Here is an 8,379-nt window from a genome sequence, read left to right as displayed (position 1 = left end):
GAGCCCAGGACAGGGAGCACGGCCTCCGTGACCCGGTGCAGGGCAGAGTGTGCCCTGTATGCCCCACAAAGCATGTGCTGGGGCTGGAGAGCTGCCAGTCCCCCCTGGCTGCCTCCTGCCCTCCAAACACTGGGCTACCAGTAATTTTCCATCCTGGCTGCGGGCTCTGCCCTAACGAGATGTTCTCCTATGTCCCTCTAATAGGGCTGGGCCCCATTCAAGTTTCTCTGTTCATTTAAACCCTGAGTCCCCCCCCTTTTCGCTGCTTGAGCCTCCCAGCAGTTCTGCAGGATGGCTGCTCCTCTGAGCCCTGTTCCTCCCTGTGCTCACAACCCCTCTGCCTCAGGGCAGTGGGATGATTTTGTCCAAAAGCCAGAAGAAAAAAAAAAGCCCAACAACCAGCCAAGAAAAATTCCCATGGCTCAGCTGCACTCGGGCCAGGAACAAGGCAGCCCTGGGGACTTCACGGTCAGCTGTTTCCAAAGCTGCCTCTGCACAGGCACCTCTGTCTGGAATTGAAGGTCTGGGTCCATCAGCTGCACTGATCAGCCAAGCACGTCAGAGCAAAGTTGATTTACAGAGGAAGGTGCCTGGCCCTGGAGCACAATGTGCCCACAGCATGTGTGCAGCACTGCACTGACTTAAACTCCTTCTCCCAGTGATGAAGCTGCTCAACTCTGATTTCAGCTTAGGTGTTCCCTTTGTGGGTCTGGAGAGCCACCCACCAACAGGAGACACCTCTTCTGGAGGTCCCATTCCCATTCCCCAGAGCACACTCACAGCCCCTCTGTGACTTTCTGGGCTGCCTTTGGGCCCACGGGGCAACCTCCTGCCCATCTCTCTGGAGCAGCCCCCTCCCTCCCTTCCTGCCTCCTCCCAGCCACAGGAGCAGCAGCAGTGCCCGGTCCTGCTGTGCTGCTTCTGTCACAGCTGCATTTCAGAGCCAAGCCAGGCTTTAAATAAATACCTGTCAGCAGAGCCAAGCCCAGGGCTCAGAGTGACGGCATGTGTGTGTTTAGCAAGTTGATAGGCGTGAGACAGAGCAGAGACAGCAGGGTCTCTCTCTTCAGAGGCCAGAGGCTGGCACATTCTCAAAGGCAGCATTAATCAGCATTTTCAATTGCACAGCACCTGTCACAATGGAGCAAAGTTGCCCACCCTTTCCTTCCTCTGGAGAACGGGATAATGCCCTTTCCAAGGGCTGACTTCTCTGGCTGCAAACTGCTGTGATGGTTTAGGGGCAGGGAGATGGATTGGGAAGATTCAACTGTTCTCAAGAGTTTCCAGTTTCCCCAATCTCCAACTGTGTTTTGGGGACACAGGGGACAGGCGTGCATGGGCTGCAGCTCCACTGGCTGGTTATGTGCAGCGTGGCCAGGAGTTGGGGAGGGGGTCCCACTCCTGCCTGGGTACCAGGCAGTCCCACAAGCACATACCAAAGTCACCTCATGGTGACACCAGGACGTGGCAGCAGCTGAGGGCACTTGGGTCTCGGAACACATATCACTTTCCCAGGAGTGTGGAGGCCCTCAGGCTGGCCAAGGAGATTTTTTAAAGCAGATTATATTTGTCTTCTAATACTGGAAAGATAAGAAGCAAGCACAGGTGAGCTCAGCAACCCTCCCACTGAGATAGCAAAATGCTGCTGATCCCTGCACAAGGCTGGATCTGGGTTCTCCTCTCTGTGCTCAAGCTACAGCCCATTGCCTGCAGGCTGCCCATGAAAAAAAAGCTGCTCTAGTTCAAACCTCTGCCTGGCTGGACACAGATGTCCCTGAGGGGGCCTCTCAGGGAATCTTGCAGATGGTCACAGAAGCCCTGGGTGGCTTTGGCCCTCCTGTGCTTCTGCGGGCAGAGATTGATCCAGGCAAGCAAAGCCTGCTCCGTTTGTGCTGCCCAGACTCCCAGGACCTCATCAGCACATCCAAAATAAAGCCAGGCAGGGGCCTTGGCCCAGCTTCTTGAGTGGGTGGCAGAACCAAGGAAGGTCTGTCACAGAGGAGGGACAGCAAAGCCTTGGGCAAAACCAGAGGGGGAATGAATTCCCTGTGCTTGGGTGTGGGAGGAGGACTGGAGGGCTGGGGGCTTCCTCAGGTCACAGGAGTCTGGAGCATCAGGGGTTTTCCAGGGGTGCCTGGGTCAGGAGGGGATGCAGCAGGGCAGAACAGTACACATAGGAAGGGTTCCAGCACAGACAGTCCTTGCCCAGGCAGAAGAAGGTGTCTGGAGGGGCCCGAGCAGCCACCTGCAGTCTTTCCTCCTTGCTGGTCCCAAAAGCCTTTTCACAGGAGCAGCCACCCAGCTCCCCTTGCCTGCACCCCACCAGCTCCGCCCCTGACCTTCTCCTTGGCCCTCAGCTGATCAATACCTCTGGCTCTGGGGGGATCCATCAATCCTAATGATTTCATCCCACTTCTCACTAATGCACTCTCCCATTGCACTGCATTTGGGCCACGGAGCTGGCAGATGCTGGGAGAGAGGCTGAGGGCTGGCTAAAGGCATGTCACCACTGTCCCAGGACAGCACTTTAACCCTTTGCAACACAGCCCTCTCCACCAGAAACAGGTCTTCATCTCTTCCTCCCACAGCTCCTGGCTCACGGGACAACCATAAACCTTCCTCTCTCAGCTCTCCAGCTCCTTGGAAAGGCACGTTCAGTATGTTTTGAGTGCCCCAGCCAGGATCTTGGAGCTTTTAACCAAAACCCACTAATTTTTCTTCACAATCTCTCATTGCTTTTTCACTCAACAATTGCTCCTCTCTGGAGAGCCTCCATCAAACTCCCTGGCAGCTTGTCCCCTCCTTCCCTTTTTATCCCTGGCCCTTGTAGGAGAAGCACAAGACAAAACTAAGATGAAGTCACCAAACTGGTTTAGGGAGAGCTGGATACCAGGTGCTGTCCTGGCCCCCAGCTCGGGGGTTTTACATCCAATCCTTGTGTCCAACAGCCCTGGAAAGGGTGGGTTGCACCAGTGGGTGCCAGATACCCATCCAGACCCACTTCCCTTCCACCCTCCAGGTTCTCCCGAGTCAGGGGGTTGCACATCCCCGGGGTAAAATCACCCTTGATGTTGCTGCTGCCTGTGTGACCCTACTGCTGGTTTACAGCTGATCCTGGCAGGGCTTCTGGAGTCCCATCCCACATGCTGGGCTGGACCAGACAGGGGGCTCTGACCCAGCCTGGCACTGACCTTTGCTGTGAATCTGATCACACGCACCCCATCAATAACTGAGTGCAGGATAACGAAATGAGCTGTCGCAGCCAATTAACATGCTGGGCTTAATCGGCTTGTGGGCTTTCAGGGAGGAGGTGAGGGGGCTGGCTCCAGGCTGAAGGGGCCAGGGAGAGGCAGGGTGAGGGGTTCCATGGATCATATGGCTGTGGCATCATCTCACTGGTGTGGGGACACCCCAGCCCCGGGCAGAGCCAGCAGAGAGGGATGGGCAGCAGCGGGGTGACTGGTGTCAGACACCCCACACAGGGCTTTGGCCCCAGGGCAGACCCTCTCGCTAGGAGAGCAGCCAGCCACAATTGCCAAACCCAAAAGGGTTCCACTTAAAGCCAGGAGGGATCTCAGTGGCTGTTGCTGAGTGCCTCTCAATTAATTAGCATCCTGCTGATTCTACAATTGAGGCGATTGCTCAGGAGATTAAATCGGTCTCTGCCATGAAGCAGATGCTGTTCCCAAGGCCTGATTCGCAGTGATTTTCCTTTTCCTGTGCTGTCCTGCCCTGTTGACTCAGCTGAAGCTCCGGGGTGCTGGGCACAGCCTGGTCAGCCAGGAGGGTGGTATTGCTCAGTTAAATGCCACTGCATGCCCAGGGAGGGCTCGCTTGGAGGATGCTGGTGTGAATCCAGAGCAGTGCTCATCAGGGGAGGCCTGGCCATCCAGGGAGGCCACGATCTGTTCACCCCATTCTGCCTGCATCAGCAGGGACAGGCTCACAGCCAGGCAGCTAGAGCTGCATTTGTGCACCCGAGAGCCCAAACTGAAAGGAAAAATCACAGCTCAGCCTCCAGGCTTAGTAAGTCCACCATGACTGCAATGAACCCTGCTGATTTGGTGCAAATCTGGGGTAACACTGCTGGTCTCACTAGAGCCAGCCCAAATTCATGGGCAGTACAGTAGAGGCTTGGCTCCACTCCATCAGCACTCCTTGGGTCTCCACCAGCACAGCTGAGGGGAAGACTTTTCTCTGAAAGTCTTTGCAAAGGGGACTCCCACCAGTGACTTTGTTAACAGTGCCCAGGGGCTGTGCATGGCTCCCCTGCCATGCCCAGGAGCCCTCCACTCCCTGCCCCCTGATGCAGAGCTGCCCCAACAGTAAAAGTGGCCATTCAGCCACCCATGGGCACAAAGAGCAGTTAGGAAAGAGGCTGCAGGATCCACCAGCTCCCACTCCCCCAGGGGTCAATTAAACACCCAAAACCCAGGAATTTCGTATTTGTAAGAGAGGTGAAGGGAAGAAACTCATCTTAAGTCCTTGCTGTGATGGGAGTCTGTGTGCTAAGATACACCCACCCTGCTGAAGATGATCCCACAGCAAGAGAAACAGGCACATTTGAGGACTGCTTTGATGGCACTTGATAACTGCATCTGCTTTACTGCTTCCTCCCAAGTGCACAGCTGCCAAGCTCCCCAGCCACAGGATGATGTCCTCCTGTGGTCACCTCCTCACTCCACTTTTGCCCTAATGCCTGAGAAAAAAAAAAAAAAGGCACATTGCATCCCAAGCATTTTGCAGCTTCTTGGTCTGAAGTCGGGGAAAAAACTGTCTTTTATGTCCAGCAAAGGTTTGCAAGGGTTTGTCACAATCCTCCTTGTGCTTCTGCCTTCCCTAAGGAGAACCCAGGGCCCTCAAAGGACCAACAGGACAGCTAGAGACAAGTTCAGTCTTATAAGCCACACAAGCTGAGAGAGGAGTTTTCAACCTCCATTTGCTTTTTGTCACATTTTTTGGTATCACAACATCACAACAGAGATGGAACAGCACCATCATGACCCTCAGGAGACATCTCCTTACCTATTCCTAGGCACAGAGAAATCTGAGGGGAGTAAGCCTGGGACTGTCTTGCAGTTTCTCAAGCTCAGCTGCAGGAAAACTGCTTTTTCTTAGAGTGAAGCTATTTTTCACTGATTTTACAGGATCCCAGCATAAACTGAAGACAGTTTCCAAGCTTTAAAGCAATTTTCACCCTACAGGTCCCTCCTCTATTTCTTAGGCTAATTGAAGGTAACATGGTTTTAATGAGTAGCTGTCAAGAGGAACTTGAGCCTGAAACAGAGACAAGAGCAGCATGCAGAGCATTTGAGTGCCATGACTCCAGCATAGTTCTGATACCACAACATCAGGCATTAAAGACACACTAAGAAGAGAACAGCAGTATGAAACGGTCCTGGGGTGCTGCTGCACTCCTACACTTTCCAGCTAGAGATGGAGAGAAGCAGGTTCCATGGTTCATATTTCCAAGGGGGCTGAGCTGATGAGCAGAGGAACCTCCCCTTCCCTCAGGGAATGCCAGCTGCTTTCCCTGTGACTTCAGCATCCTGAATGCCACATCCTGACCCAGCAGGATGCAGTGCTGCAGATGTGGCCCTGCCCAGGAACGTGTACCAAGGCAGCCCCATCCCTCACCTGCTGCCTCAGCACAATGTGCTGCTCCCCTGAGACGCCGTGCCTGGAACTCTGCACCCAGACCCAGGCCCAACCAGAGAGCACCCTGAGGTGGAACACACTGCACTCTGCAAACCCCATCTGTGTCCCTACATGCTCCTCACACCCCAAACCCTGCTCAGCCCAGCTGCTGCCCGTGCCTTGCCTCAACCCAGCAGAGGAAAAGTGGTTTCTGTCCTAAAACACAAGGGATTTCTGCCTTTACACAGGTTTAGCTGAGAAACCCGAAGAAGGTACATTTTCCCCAAGGTGTGGGGGAGCACTGCAAAGAGCTGCAAGTCCTCATAAAGGCTAACAAAAGGCAACAGACCACTGTGTCCTGCCAATCCAGACAGAAAGGATACTAAGGCCACTGGCACTGCATGGCAGCCTGCCACGAGGAATAACTCTTCAAAAATAGAAGCATGCTAATCTCAGGAACCTGCTGGTATTGTCAATGACATTAATGAAGTGTTTTGAAAATCAGAACAAATGCCTTGGCTTTTTGGGGCTGTGCCACCCCTTGTAATCTTCCACACCAGCCGAGGAGTGGTCTGGGGGCAGCCACTGCTCCTGTGCTGCTCTGCTCCCCTGGGAGCAGCCCTCCGGGAGCAGCAGCCTGGGGTCAGCTCTGGCAGGATCCCAGCCAGCTTGGAGCCTGCACAGGGAAGCCTGGCCAGCCCTCAGGGAAGAGGCTCCCCGGAGCAATTTCCTCTGTGAAGCAAACCCAACCAAGCACACTCAGTGGAAACAGTGCCCAGGGGAGGTGGGAGCTCACTGTCTCCTCTTCCCTTCCTTTCAGTCCTTGTCTAAAGCCCCCTCTGGGTTCTTTTTCACTCTCTCCAGCTCCTGCCTCCTCCTCTCTTCTATCTGCAGTTTATCTCCTGAGATGTTACACTGTTTACAATGGTAAGTGGAGGCACTGGAGAATGGCTTCAAATGCTGGGGAACTGCACTGAATACTGACCTGCCCCCTGAGAGCCTCCCCCTCTCCCTTCCTCCCCTGTTTCCCATCCTCTCCCCTCTCATCTCCTGCCCAAGCAGACCCAAAGGGATCACTGTGGCTGACATTCCCTGCCTTGCTCCATGCAGCTGCCTGCCTCCCCAGGCACACTGCTCCTATGGCCTAATAGGGTTCTCATTACTTACAGCCAAAAGCAGTTGTGGTGGGACCTGCACAAAGCCAATGGCTTAAGCTCAGACTTGAATTAGATTGCTTCATCAGCACAAATCACAGCAGGTTACACCCACTAGAGTTCAGCTCCCAAAGCCAGTCCTGCAAAGCAAAACTATCAGACCTAAGTTGGAGCACACATGGCCTTCCCCCATCACTCATTCGTGTGACAGGATGAAACCAGACCAGTCTGGTTAGTGCAAGTTATCCTTGCACCAGTTTTTGCCCAAAGTCCCGACAGTTCTGCTCAGGATTTTGTGCTCAGGCTCCATCAGCTCTAGGAAATGCACTGCTGTGCAGGCATGATCAGGAAAACAGAACTGTGGGCTGAGCACTGCCCACTTGGCCACCCTGCAGGGTAGGGGAGAAGAGCAGAGAGTGGGAAAAGCACTTATAAGTTATCAGATATGTGGCAGCCTTGAAGAAGCTTAGCAGTAAGGGTTTAATGGGACTGACCAAGGAAACCAGAATGATTTCTGAGATGGGGAATCTTTTAGCTCTGACAAGCACTTATCAAGTAGGCATCTGAGCTCTGGCAGATGCAGCAGAGCAGTGGAAATCTGGTTGGCATATTTGCTGTAGCACTGCCTACAAACCAGAGGACAAAACACTCTCAATAAGGGAGTGTTACCTTCACTTGCCAAGAAACTGAGGCAAGGAACAGCTTTGGGTTGCCTCCTGCCAGGCAGAGGCAGTGCTAGATGAATAGCTAGGTTTATTTAAAAAATCATCAACTCCTGTGCCATGTGCTGTGTTCCTGGACAATGTGTTTTATAAAAGGCACATCTGGGGACAGAGGCAGCTCTGTGCGAAGAAAGCATTCACACTGTGAATTCACACTGCCTCTACTGAATTACATCACATCTCTGCTAAGTTACTGGTTCCATTAAAATATTGAATGAAGCTTTTGTAATGTCTGGTTACCAAAAAACGGGTAGGAGATCACTGATAAAGATCAAAAAGGCTTGTGCTCCTAATTCAGCTGGGTGCCACCACTGTGCCTCTCATAAAAATAATATGTTGTGTTACAGTATGTCAGTTCTCAGAACATTTCTTCCTGCTGCTGCTCCTGGTTGCTGCTGGTCCAAATGACACCACCCATGGCTCCCAGGCTGGCAGGAGCAATCAACCTCTCCATTCTCTGACTGAAAATAAATCAATGCCGGGGGACAAACTAAGACATTGTGCAGAGCAAAGGAGATAAAGGAAGAAACATGAGTGTTTTACAAAAAGGTATTTTAGATAGGTGAGAAACTGTGTGTGTGTGCTGGTTGCAGAGCTCTTTGTATTTAACTGGGATCAGCCCTCCACGGCTGCCACTCCGGCTTGAGAAAAACACACAGAGGAGATAAATGAGAGGAGCTGAGAGTTTTACAAGAAGTTAATGTGAAACCAATTGAAAAAAAGCTTCTTGTCACAGATGGACTTACACTTGCCTCCCTTGCAGCACTGAGCACAGCTCTGACATGGTACATGAAGTCTATTCCACAGTGCACAGCCACGTATGGATCCAGAGACAGCCAATTCCCACCTCCCACCCACCACTCTGC

The sequence above is a fragment of the Manacus vitellinus genome, unplaced genomic scaffold (assembly GCF_001715985.3).
Source record: "Manacus vitellinus isolate BGI_N305 unplaced genomic scaffold, ASM171598v3 scaffold_10_pilon, whole genome shotgun sequence".
NCBI classification, from domain to species: Eukaryota; Metazoa; Chordata; class Aves; order Passeriformes; family Pipridae; genus Manacus; species Manacus vitellinus.
The sequence above is the reverse complement of the archived record's forward strand: the minus strand, read 5'-3'. Positions refer to the sequence as shown.